Source organism: Panthera onca, chromosome D3 (assembly GCF_046562875.1).
Source record: "Panthera onca isolate mPanOnc1 chromosome D3, mPanOnc1 haplotype 2, whole genome shotgun sequence".
NCBI classification, from domain to species: Eukaryota; Metazoa; Chordata; class Mammalia; order Carnivora; family Felidae; genus Panthera; species Panthera onca.
Window position 1 is genome coordinate 30,855,167 of NC_138350.1, and position 12,011 is coordinate 30,867,177.

At 40.3% G+C, this 12,011-nt stretch overlaps 1 protein-coding gene across 20 annotated transcripts in view; it reads right to left on the minus strand.

Annotated features, from left to right (window-relative positions):
* Positions 1-12,011, minus strand: part of LDLRAD4 (low density lipoprotein receptor class A domain containing 4) — a 443,967-nt gene that overhangs the window by 371,924 nt on the left and 60,032 nt on the right. For 2 of the 20 annotated variants that reach the window (XM_078435467.2, XM_060613157.3), the window contains exon 3: positions 2,053-2,157. The exons of the other annotated variants lie outside the window; for them this stretch is intronic. The gene's annotated coding sequence lies outside the window, so the exon portion shown is untranslated. The remainder of the gene's footprint in view (positions 1-2,052; positions 2,158-12,011) is intronic. 20 annotated transcript variants of the gene reach the window in all.

The window sequence follows — 12,011 nt, forward strand, 5'->3', positions numbered from 1 at the left end:
CCCTCTATGTGGCAAAGAAGGCTTTGATGTTCATTATTATCATTTATCATTTTGTTTTCTGGAGCACTACAGACTGGGCCTCAGCCAGAAAGATGTAAAGATGTTAGTGAACACAGACTGACAGGACAAGAGGAGGAGCGGTGGATATATATGCCACTACTCAGACTCTCTTCAGGGGCTATTTTGCTGTGATTCAGAGGCCCAAACTCCACCCAATCTTGACAGTCCATCTTAGTTTTATTTAGGTTTTTACTGCCTATAAACTAAGAAAATACTTAGAGTTTAGTTAGCCTCCAGAAATTAAAATCTGCGTGTGTCATAACAGATCCAGATCTGGCCTCTGCATGGGCTAACTTTCTCTCAGAAAGCTGTGGTACAGAGCAAGGTCTCCAGATATGTGCCCTGGTGCTGGCAATGACAGTCCTTATATAGACTGTATCCTCTTATATTTTTATAGGCCTACCCTAGAGGCAAAGGTTTGGTATAAATCAGCTATGGTTTAAAATTAGAAATAAGACTTTTTCATTTTTCTGGAATACTCTAACTTCTTAGAATATACCCAGAGCTTGATCTCTAATTAGTTTCATATTTCACTAAGTGTTTCACTGCTACCCACCAATAAGGAGTAGGTCACACAACTGATGATGGATGACAAAACTTTCAGGATACCCTGATCTGCTTCTTATCAAGAAGGAAATTATGCACATATTAGTACAGGAATAAGGCCCAAAAAGATGCCAAAAACAAACTCAAATCTTTTTTTTTAAGAATATATGTCTGAGGAATGAATAAAGAAAAAGAGAAAACTGAAAAAATGGAATCTTTAATAGCTGGCCAAGCAAAACTTGTATAGTGTTCTCATGACTTCAGGATTGTTTCATCTAAGTAAGTTAGATATGCAAAAAGGTATATGTTGAAATAGTAGGAGAATGCTTAGGACATAAACAAAATCAGATCAGTGAAGAGGCAGCTCTACAAACTCTTAAACTGACTGTATTAGTCACAGGTTCTCCAGAGAAACAAAAGCAATAGGATAATACACATGCATGCACACATAAGAGAGAGAGAGAGAAAAAGAAAGGAAACTGAGTATGAAGAACAGGTCGCACAATTAGAGAGGCTGAGAAGTCCCAGGATCTGCTGTCTGCAAATTGCATATACACGTAAGCCAGTAACATAATTCCAGTCTGAGTCTAAAAGCCCAAGAACCAGAAAGCCAACAGTGTAAATCCCAGTCAAAGGGTAGGGAAGACCAATGTTGCAGCTGAAGAAGGCAGGCAGGAAGCAAAAGGGGAAAATTCATCCTTCCTTCACCTTCTGTTCTATGCAGGCCTTCAACAGATTGGATGGTGTCTACCCACAATGGGGAGGGCAATCTACTGTGTCCACCAACTCAGATGCTAACCTCATCTGGCAACACCCTCACAGACACACCCAGAAATGTTTAATCTAGGCACCCCTGACCCAATCAAGTTGACACACAGAATTAACTATCATACTGACTACAAGATAAACATTTAAGACACCCAAAGTACTAACACCTTTCTGTGAAGAACCATGAACAGAAAGGAATCCCCAGCTCCAATTTCTCTTCAAGAATTATGGAACTGAGATCCCTGAGAATCATGGAGAAACAAAGTCATCCAGTCTAATGATAAAGAGGAAGGAATGGATGCTCCCGTCAACAAACAGGAGGCATCAACTGTTCAGCCACACTCAGGAGTACTGAAGTCTTCTACAGGATTATCACCCCACCCAGTTTCTGAACCCACCACATCTACCAATGCATAAAAACCACACACTGGATATGGGAAAGTTATATACCCAGGCCTGAGAATCAGTCTTGTTGTCCCAAACTAAAAATACAGAATGTTCCAGTAATTTCCCCAGAAGTTGTTGCACCTCTCATATGATCCCCCAATGTTCATATGAAAGACTAAGATAGAATATGGTTCTTCCTTAGGTAGGAGGAAGCCTATATTTTAGCATGATTGATTCTTCACCCCCAAAACTGCAAGTTCAAGTACCAAACTTCAACAAATAAGAGTTTACATCTGTTGGTCTGCAGTACAGCTCTTCTCTTCATAACTCTCTCTCCATGGCAGTCCCCACAGCTCAGGACTGGACACAGCTGGGTCTGCAGGTGAGCAGAGCCCTCTAGAACAGAGACAGATGGACTCCAGATGATTTTACCAATCTATCTTTACTTTGCAAAGTACTACAATGGACAACTAGCAATTCTTAATCACAGTCCCTATTTATGCTTTCTCCACTAAAAATTAAAGTTCCCAAGGTGCCTGGCTAGCTCAGTCGGTAGAGCGTCCAACTCTTGATCTCAGAGTCATGAGTTCAAGCCCCACAGTGGGCATGGAGTCTACTTGAAGAAATAAAATAAGGGCACCTGGGTGGCTGAGTCAGTTAAGCATCCAACTCTTGATTTCGGCTCAGGTCATGATCTTGGCTCAGGTCATGATCTCAGTGTTCCTGAGTTTGAGCCCTGTATCAGGCTCTGTGCTGACAGTGGGATTCTCTGTCTCTCTGTCTCTCTCTCTCTCTCTCTCTCTCTGCACACCCCCACCACTACCACATGCATGCACTATCTCTCTTTCCCTCCCTCTCTCAAAAATAAACTTTAAAAAAATAAGATAAAATAAATAAATTTTTTTAAAAAGTTCCCAAAAGATGGAGTCAATGTTTTTTATTCAATTTTACATTAAAGACAGATGACACTTCTCAAGAAGGTTTGAAGTGATTAGACAATTAGTCATCTAATAGTATTAAGTCTCACATTTACACATTTATAAATCCTTAAACCAGTCAATGTACTGCAATCTACAATACTCTATTAATTCCTTCTGACATTGTAACAGTCATCAGAAATCCTATTATATGCCTCCTGTAATTTCTCATTCCCTCAGTTTATTCATCTATGTGATAGGTACAACTGAGAAGAAAAACATAATGTGATTTAAGTCCCTAAGAAGTAATCCATTAGAACTCAACAGAATAATACAATACAAGCTCAGAGCATATTCAAAACAACAGGTGTAGTGTTGGGATCCTTACAGTTATGTGGAAAATACCAGTGGGGCATTCTCAATTTCTGCAAAGCAGAACACAGCCTAAGTTCCTTATGAGGTCAACTGGTGCTTATAACAGCCCTCAACTGCCAAAATGCCCAAAGGCCCGCATAATGCTGCTTCCACAGTATTTTAGTTCTTTTGTCAAAGCTCCATACTTATTTTTTTCTAGGTAGTGTTTTGTTTTGTTTTTTAAGTTTATTTATTTTGAGACTGAGAGACAGAAAGCATGTGTGCATTCTGGGGAGGAGCAGAGAGAGAGGGAGAGAGAGAGAATCCCCAACAGGCTTTGCACTATCAGTGCAGAGCCCACAAAGAGCTCGATCCCACAAACCGTAAGACCCAACCCAAGCTGATATCAAGCATCAGACACCCAACCGACAGAGCCACCCAGGCGCCCCTCTGGGTAGTGTTTTAAATGATTCTGAGTAGGCTATTGTATCGGCAAGTCTCAAGTGCTTTGTTAGTGTCACCAAAATACAGGAGGTATGGTCTATTGCCGAAGTTGGTAAGAACTGTTTATTATGGCCCTTGATTCACTTTATAGCAGTGGTTTCAAAAGCATTTTTCATTTGTAGTCACAATATTGTGCAAATTACTTTATGGATCCTTTTGTTTAAATTGTTATGTTAAATAAGCATTAATTATTTATTAACATTAAATTAATTAATTTTAATAAACTGATTGATTTAATTAATTAAAATAAAATTAATATTAAATTAAATATTAACTGTTTATTAATTGTTAATTATTAAATAAAATTATGTTAAATAAAATATTATTTTGTTAAAATTGCATTATGTTAACAATATTTTAGTATGAAATAGCCAAAGTTGTATAATTCTGGGTTATAGTCTACTTACATTTAGTTAAGGAATAATAAAACCACTATGTTTTATCAATTAAAAACAAACCCACAGAACACATTAAAATTGTTACATAAGTAACTCTTTTCTTCCAAATGTGAGAGGAATATAAATTGATAAATTATTCCCATCCCACCTTCTTCATGGAATACAGTAATCATTTTGGATATAATGATAATAGTTTCTGGTCATTTATCTGATAGTTTCTAGGTCTCTATTAGATTTTCTAAAAACTCTAGAAACTTAGATAATTATACTAAAACTAGCTTTACAGGTACATTTTGCTTTAATCTCTTTGCCTCCTTTGATATAAAGTTTTTAACATTTTTCTCTGTATTGAACCAATGTCATCAGTGATTCTTTAATTGATCTTATATTAATAATTTTAGGAATTTTATATTAGTTACTACCATTTTCTCTGAAATATTTAATTATCTGATTTTAATTTAGACTAAGTCCATTCCTCATAATAAGTGTTTCTCTCTCCACTCACCCATACTAAGTTCCACATGAAATCAGAATAGTAATAGTAATAAGAATTTGGGCACCCCCTCCATAATGTGAGAACAGATGGTGGAGAAAATGTATAAGCCCACTCAACAGAGTCAAATCATCACAGCCAGGGCGTGAGACAAGAATGTAAATGAGTATGTACAGGCCAAGAATAGATTATTTATCCAAAAGATGTCACCACCCCCTCACCCATCTTCCAAAGTAAAGCAAGAGCTCATTTCTCACATCCCTATTTCAGATCCAACCCAGGAGATACAGAACACAAAATCCATTTTATCCTTACTTTTGGTTACCTAATATTCATTAAAATGCATTTGTGAAAGAAGACTGATTACAAAGCTCTTGAGTGTTCCCAATTCTAATGGCAGAATATCAACAAGGAAATTTTCCAATCGCATTTAGAGATGGGGTGAAATTCTTTTTTTCCAGTTTTATTGAGGTATAACTGACAAAAGGGGTAAAATTCTTAAAAGTACTTCTAGGTAGTTATAGGAAGAAGATAAGATATTAGGTTAGGGGATTTTGAAACCAGGAGTTCACTGAACAAAATCACCCAAATTGAAGGTTAACTATAATAATGCATGCTTTAGGGTTACTTTTTTTCAGATGATATAAACAAGAGTGAGTGTGAGTTGCAACAGGCCTCAAGGCATCCAGGCATAGACAAGAAATGCTTTGGATAATGGGTAGACCAAGAGGAAAATCTCTATGGCTGTACTAATGAGGTAAAAGGATACACAGTACTAAATGTTAAAGTTTAACAACTGTTTTCTGACAACTCAAGAGACAGACAAAAACTTAACAGAATGGATGATCATCATGTATAAGACAAGTTATATATTTGTGGCCTACATGGCCTTTTCAGAAGTCCCGCTCTCTTATTTGTTTTACACTTTTGTGATGATCATGCTGATGACCCCCAAATCTCCATCTTGTCATCATGATCTCTCCTAGCCTCAGACTGCAAGCTGTTTAACCTCTAGCCATCTCCCCATGATGTCCTACAGGCATGCCAGTCAAGAAATCTCATCCTGGGTGAGCTCCACCTCCTAAGTTGCCTGTCTCTACTCATACCATCTTCTCATTTTCCCAAGGATGACGCCTAAAAGTTATTTTGGAATCCACATTTGCTTAGTGGGCACACCCAAAGCCTCTCGGTTTCAGGCCCTCTTCTCTGTCACTACTACCCAGTTCAGGCCTTCTCACCGCTTCCCTGGAAGAGCCTCCATGCTATGTTATTCTTTCTGGCTGGTCTGCTTAGCTTCTGTCTCTCCCCTCCATGTACTCCTACCCATGGCCACCAGACTCGCCTTCCCTAAACACATATCTAATGTCATTTTCCCTGAAAAATGCAAAATGGTGTTCCCCACACTACAGGATAATCTATGCAGAGCATTCAAATACTTTATGGTCTGGTCCCAGCTTTCTTTTCCAACCTTATCTCTATCTCTTGTCTTCCTTCTCAAGCACCCCACCCATTTCTATTCTAACACACTGTTAGTTTTCCCACACCCACACATTTGTGTGAGACTTTCCCAGTGTTCAGAATGCTCTCTCCTTACTTTTGTCCACCTGGAAAACTACAGTTTTAAAGTTTAAGACCCACTTTAAATGTCACCACCTCTTGAGTGAACCAACAAAGCTTCCTAGACAGATCTACACATATATCTCTGCCCGGGGTCCCCTTGGACACCGTGCTGAGCACACGTCACCAGGGACTAGAACTAAGGACATATTGTGGGTCTCCTCCATCATATCATGCATCCCACTGTAAGGCAGGAACTGCTTCCCATTCATCTTTGTGCCCTTGTTCTTTTCAGAGTGACCAGCTCTATAAATGTGTGTTAAAGATAAAGTATATCCAAACAGCTGTTTGTGATCCTTATTTTCCCATGGCTCTTCTTCCAACAACTTCTTTTCTTGGTGATTACAAACATCTTCATGTACTTTTGAAAGCCAAAGTCTGCCCAGATTAAGACGAGATTCTCTATCTTCTCACATATTAGTTTTATTTCTCAATTTGATGGAGGCATTTCACACACTACAGAGAATGGAAGCATAGTAAGTAGGTAGGCTCCTAAGGGTGAGTCTAGCCTTACAAGCTGCCGTACCACACAGAAGGCACTGCAATGAACTGATACTGTAAACTTAACATGAAAACCTTCCTACTACATGATTGTTAGAAGTCGCTCTAGTAAAAACTTATGAGGAATTCTTATTACAAAATCATGTATTATTATCCTGAAAAGGTCACAATTTATTATTTTTCCAATATTCAGGAAATACAAGAATCTGACCAGAAATTTTCCCATTTCTGTATTTCTTCACATTTCCTGACGATGCCCCTTATTAGCAGCCCTGACAAAACAAAAGCCACTTGTAGGCTAAGTGGGTTGTTCCTGGAAGTTGGCATCTGGCTCTATTTGGAGTCCTGTCTAAAGAATAATGCCTCAGAGCACCTGGGTGGCTCAGTCGGTTGAGCATCTGACTTCAGCTCAGGTCATGATCTCACGGTTTGTGAATTCTAGCCCCAAGTTGGGCTCTGTGCTGACAGCTCAGAGCCTGGAGCCTGCTTCAGATTCTGTGTCTCTGTCTCTCTCTGCCCCTCCCCTGCTCACACTCTGTCTCTCTCTCTCAAAAATAAATAAACATTAAAAAAAAGAATAATGCCTCACTCAGAAACATGTGTTAGAGGCTTATTGGCCGCTGATAATATTTATTACCTCTATAATACAGTTCTCAACTTTACTCTTTTATTTCCCCTTAATTAGTTTATATTTATAAATCTTGTAGTTTCAAGTAGATTCCCTCCACACTTCAATATACCTTTCTTTTGAATTCCTAACAGAATCTACTTGGGAGTGTGCTTTAAAAAATAAGTTTTGGGAGTTTTAATTTTTTTTAAATGAGGATACCCAAAAAAACTGAAAGCAGGGATTCAAAGAGATATATGGACACCCATGTTCATAGCAGCATTATTCACAATAGTCAAAAGTTAGAAGCAAGCCAAGTGTCCAACAATGAACGAATGGATAAACAAAATGTAGTATATCCATACAATGTAATATTAACAGCCTTAAGAGGGGAAGAAAATGCTGACACATGCTACAATGTGGAGGAATAGAAGATTTAGGAACTAATTAAAGATCAAAAATCAGGTAACTAACCTAAATAGTAATAATTTCTTTTAATAATAACTCAAAAGTACCATTATGTCTTGCAAAGCAATAAAAAACACTTCACAAACCTACTTGGACCCAAGAAACAACTCTTTCTCAAATGATGGCATCTTCTTATTTTTATGAGATCACTGGGGGTACACGGCGATGAGTGTGGTAATGGGACATGCGGCAGTTGCCAGACTAAACACCAGAGGAAGTAGAACTCCCTGCCCAGTCACTGTACTGGGTAAATGCAGCTCAACCCAAGTCTAGAAGTAAAAAAGCCAAAGCATTATATTCTTGGAATGTAACAGCACAGGAAAAATTTTAGAACAGAACAGAACCTACATAACAGGTAGCAACTTAGAAACTTTTAAAAAATTAATGCAGACTCAGGTCAGAGAGTGCTTAGGATGAGTACTCCCTGCCCAAATGCCCCATTTCCAAAGCGTTGCTGTGGAAGGCAGAGAAGTGACCGTTGTAACTCACAAGCCCAACAATACCATGGTCCCCCTGATCCTGTAGCTCTGTGAACTCAATAGAACAACTTCTGTTCCTCAGTGGAACATGCAGCCCAGGGGGTGTAAGTACCACTGCTGACCTGTCCTAGGCACTCTCTCCTACATGATCATTTAGCCGCTGTCATGCTTTGTATTTGTAAATTATCTGTACCCTTATTCAGCAGTCTTGTCCCCCAAATACGATGGTCCCAGTTAGACTGAAGGTTCTGAAGCAGAGCACTGCTGAGCATCCCCAACACCCACAGCAAGCTGTGGAAGCCAAGATGAAGCACTCTTCTTGCCTGATGTTTCCTCCACCATCTCCAGACAAGTATGTCCCCCAACTTCCCTACTGTAATCTCCAGGTGTAGGAAAATGTGGAGAACCATGAAAAGTAGATCCCAGGAAGATCCCAATAGATCCCAGATGTCAGGCTGAATCCACACAGACCCCAGACATCCTAAAAGCAGCAGACACCTCTCTTCTTGAGCTGGCAAAGTTAACCGAGCAGACTTCAGCAGGAACCATCTCCAACACAAAAACAAATATTACATGAAGTTCAAGAAGAAAGCCTACAAAACAAAACCCCAGTGGAAACCTCCAATAGTCCCCTTTTTTGTTAGGTTACACAATTTATAACTGGATCCCTCTCCTCCCTCTGCCTGTCGACATCTCTCTCTGCCCACACTCATTACATTTCCAAAATGATTTTTCCGAGTTAAATGAACTTCACGTCTCATGCTCTACTGCGAATGCTCTTAACCTTTTTGGAGGTCAAAATCTTACTGAGAATCCCATCAAAGCCTTGGCTTTCTCTGCAGGAACAGGCACAATTTCAAGGAATTCACATATGTCCTGGGTCCCCTGGAGGTTAAAAACCTCTGTCCCAGTGGCTGCTTCCTTCCATTTCCATTCTATGTTGAGTTTGAGAAACATTTGGCAACCTACCTCCATTTGTGAGAATTATGTAACTAACAAATTTCAAAAATCCATAAGGACTCCTTTTGATAGGGTGGCCCATCCACCCCACTGATATCAAGACTCTAAGGGAGATCACATAAGCTCAAGAGGTTCAGCCAGTCTGACACACAGCAGCCCTGAAGGATGACTCCCTCCCAGATTATGATACCTGCTCCCTGTGACTGCCCTCACACAGGTACCAACGTGACTTTGTGGGGACCGCTGAGACTCAGTCTGTTACAATTGGCATCAGTTGCCACAGGCAAGTCATCACAAGAACCTGACCTTGGTAAGCACATTTTACACTTGAGTGCTGTTCATCCGGGTGACACCAAGCGGGGGTTGGGGAGGCAGGAAGACACACAGTGACAGTGACAGTGCCAGAGCATGCTGCCAGGCATGGCCCCCCACCCCACAGGCTGCAGAAGCTGCCTCACCCACACAGAGAGACTGAGCCCACAAAGCCAAACTTCTGAGCTGCTGCTGAGACTCCCATAAAAAGCAATGCTATTTCTAACCTCCCTCACCATGGAAAAATACACATGCCACCAAGCAACCCAGAATCTCTGAAAGGTTTATTTTTATACTCTTCCCCACGCCCCCTACTCTTACCTCCCCCACAAAAATTTTAGGTGGAAAATTTGCTAGCTTTTTAGCAGTTTGACACAACTGTGCTAGGCATGGGCTGACGAAGCTGTTAGCACACTCTTTTTGATTTTAAAGCAAAATGAAAAGGTATTTTTCTGATCCAGCCCTGAATGAGTCTACTTTAAGAAAATAATATAGTCCAATAATAGGAGGACAGAATCCAACAAATTAGGAAAAGAAAATTTCCCAAGTTCCCAGACCACAGACAAAAATGACCGAGATAACAAGTTTCTCTTCCCTGTCTCTAAAAGTGGTGGTCCTGCTTGTTGGACTTCCTCTTCACATTGCTGGTTTTTCCTAATTCAAACATGGCACAAAGCATCCCTGATGCTCTTGCTGAGTTTCGATTTTTCTTTTGCCACTCTTAAACTTAAATCTAAAGAATGAGGGGAAAGCAGTGAGATGGACTTCAGACCTGAGGTCCCTGACACAGAGGAGAGAGAAGGGAAAGGAAGTGGGAAGCAGGAGGGCCTGAATGAGGCCTCAAGAACCCAAAAACTCTTTCGGAAGCCCAGGGGCAACCCAGAACTAGTCAACCTGGGATCCCTCCCAGGACCCCTCCCACTGGGAACTTTGGTGTCACTTCTCTAATGACAAACTAGAAGGCCAGAGAGGCACCGGTCCACCACTGTCTGGCTTCTCACACAGACAGGAAGTTTCAGTGCAGCCTTTGAATGATCCTAACCTAATTGTAAAGCAGAGTTTAAATTTTCCTTCAAGTTAGGGAACCTCCAGCACAATATGGTCATTTATACCACAGCTCCAAATGTTTTTGTTTGATCACATTTTCACAGTTTAATCTATTTTACTGTACATGCCAAGGAAACATCTGGAGAAAATAGGCATTGCTTTATTTACCAGTGTAGAAAGCAGGGACCTACACTCAAAGGTGTTGCTTCTCCCAGCACTATTGATCCTCTTTGGTTTTTAAACTTTAAAAGTTTAAATTTAACACAAAGCCAAGAAGTCAGGAATGCCAGGCTGGTATCTGAGGTGATGTTTTAATGCTGGAGTATCTCCCCACTGGGACCACAGGTCTTATGCAGGAAGACTTTCACAAGGCTCCCAATTCCTCACCAGCTACTTCAGGTCCTTTAAGGACCTTAAAGGAAACCAAAAGAGAGGTGGGATTTTCCCCATCTGAACCTTTTTCATCTGTGCTGAGAGCCAACCAGATCTAAGTCTGAGATTTCTTCTTTCATGACAAAGACAGGAAATGGTGCAAAAAGCTTGAATTAGGGATTTCTTCACCTATATCCCAGAGGCACTGTGCTCAGTCAAGTCACCAGCACCACCAATCCACCACACCTGGCTCCAGCAAGAAGATGCCTCAGGAAATTCCTCAGCAAACCTCCTTCACCCTGAGAGAGGACAGAGAGGTCTGCGCCTCTGCTCCTTCTCCTCCTCTGATCCTGCCAGCACATGGTGCTTGAGTAAGAGCTAGTATTTGGATGGCAAATAACTGGCATTTTATTGAACTCCCACTATGCATGAATGCCGAATGAGGCATCTTCACAAAAATCCCACAAGATAAATATTATTCCATTTAAAGATGAGAAAAGCTCAGACTCAGAGAGGCTTAGGACTTGTCAGAGTAAAAACGTGAATGAAAGTGGCAAGGACAGAATTTGAGCCAAAGGCCGTGTTTCCAACTACACTTTACAAATGTGACACACCGAAGAGGCATCTGTCTTCAAATTTATCGGAGAGGTTAAAATTCTGAAATACATTTAATAACAACCTAAACATGGGGACCCAACTCCATTTTAGAACCAAGTCCAAAAAACCCACTGTTCAGTAAGACAAGCACATTCTGCAGTTAATGCAAAAATCCAGCCAAGTAATTGAAGCACAGTGGTAATGCCACCTGTCCATCTTATCAGCACTTAGGAATGTCTCACGGTCCAGCTGTGAGCTTTGAGAGACAGAATTTTACAAGTAACAAAGCAAATATAAATTCCAGGACAGTCAGCTGTAAGAACCTATTTTAGAGGTGTGAAAGTTCTTGCAACACCTCAGAATCCAAGTATGTGCTTGAAAGTGACCCGAGATACACAAAGCAACATGCAGTTCTGCAGACAGGGGTCTGTTCTTCAACTATTCTAATGTTCATAAGGAGCAACAAAGCTTTGTATTTCATTTAAAATCCATATAGAGGAATGTAGTCAAGAAAAAGTTTTCCATTACCAATTTTGAAAGTTGCTTAAAATAGCTGACAGAATGAGGTAACTCCATATATGGGGGGAAATCGGGTTTTTATGTAATTTGCAAGTATATGTCTAC